Genomic DNA, 1,917 nt, shown 5'->3' with positions numbered 1-1,917 from the left:
CGAGGTATTGGGATACCGACGATCGAATCTCGGGCAAGTAACATATCGATAGACAAAGGGAATAGCGTACGGGGTTGATTGAATCCTCGACATCGTGGTTCATCCGATGAGATCATCGTGGAGCATGTGGGAGCCAACATGGGTATCCAGATCCAGCTGTTGGTTATTGACCGGAGAGTCGTCTCGGTCATGTCTGCTTGTCTCCCGAACCCGTAGGGTCTACACACTTAAGGTTCAGTTACGCTAGGGTTGTAGGGATATGTATATGCAGTAACCCGAATGTTGTTCGGAGTCCCGGATGAGATCCCGGACGTCACGAGGAGTTCCGGAATGGTCCGGAGGTAAAGATTTATATATGGGAAGTCCTGTTTCGGGCATCGGGACAAGTTTCGGGGTTATCGGTATTGTACCGGGACCACCGGAAGGGTCCCGGGGGTCCACCGGGTGGGTCCACCTGTCCCGGGGGGCCACATGGGCTGTAAGGGGGTGCGCCTTGGCCTAATGGGCCAAGGGCACCAGCCCCACATAGGCCCATGCGCCTAGGGTTTGAAGGGGGAAGAGTCCTAGGAGGGGAAGGCACCTCCTAGGTGCCTTGGGGGGGGGGGGGGAGGGAAACCCCCTTGGCCGCCGCACCCCTAGGAGATTGGATCTCCTAGGGCCGGCCAACCCCCCTTGGCCCTCCTATATATAGTGGGGGAGAGGAGGGACTTCATACCTGAACGCCTTGGCCTTTGGTTGCCTCCTTCTTCCTCCCCAACACCTCCTCCTTCTCCATAGTGCTTAGCGAAGCTCTGCCGGAGTACTGCAGCTCCATCAACACCACGCCGTCGTGCTGCTGCTGGTGCCATCTCCCTCAACCTCTCCTCCCTCCCTTGCTGGATCAAGAAGGAGGAGACGTGGCTGTTCCGTACGTGTGTTGAACACGGAGGTGCCGTCCGTTCGGCGCTGGTCATCGGTGATTTGGATCACGTCAAGTACGACTACATCATCACCGTTCTTTTGAACGCTTCCGTGCGCGATCTACAAAGGTATGTAGATGCATCTAATCACTCGTTGCTAGATGAACTCCTAGATGATCTTGGTGAAACGAGTAGGAAATTTTTTGTTTTCTGCAACGTTCCCCAACAGTGGCATCATGAGCTAGGTCTATGCGTAGTTCTTCTTGCGCGAGTAGAACACAATTTGTTGTGGGCGTAGATTTGTCAACTTTCTTGCCGTTACTAGTCCTTTCTTGCTTCAGCGGTATTGTGGGATGAAGCGGCCCGGACCAACCTTACACGTACACTTACGTGAGACCGGTTCCACCGACTAACATGCACTAGTTGCATAAGGTGGCTGGCGGGTGTCTGTCTCTCCCACTTTAGTTGGAGCGGAATCGATGAACAGGGTCCTTATGAAGGGTAAATAGAAGTTGACAAATCATGTTGTGGCTTTAACGTAGGTAAGAAAACGTTCTTGCTAGAACCACCCTAATTCAGCCACGTAAAACTTGCAACAACAATTAGAGGACGTCTAACTTGTTTTTGCAGCAAGTGGTTTGTGATATGATATGGCCAAAGTTGTGATGAATGATGAATGATCTATATGTGATGTATGAGATGTTCATGCTATTGTAATAGGATTCACGACTTGCATGTCGATGAGTATGACAACCGGCAGGAGCCATAGGAGTTGTCCTTATTCTTTTAATGACCTGCGTGTCATCGAGAAATGCCATGTAAATTACTTTACTTTATTGCTAAACGCGTTAGCCATAGTAGTAGAAGTAATAGTTGGCGAGCAACTTCATGGAGACACGATGATGGAGATCATGATGATGGAGATCATGGTGTCAAGCCGGTGACAAGATGATCATGGAGCCCCAAGATGGAGATCAAAGGAGCTATGTGATATTGGCCATATCATGTCACATTTATT

This window comes from Triticum aestivum, chromosome 2B, assembly GCF_018294505.1.
Source record: "Triticum aestivum cultivar Chinese Spring chromosome 2B, IWGSC CS RefSeq v2.1, whole genome shotgun sequence".
NCBI lineage: Eukaryota > Viridiplantae > Streptophyta > Magnoliopsida > Poales > Poaceae > Triticum > Triticum aestivum.
The sequence above is the reverse complement of the archived record's forward strand: the minus strand, read 5'-3'. Positions refer to the sequence as shown.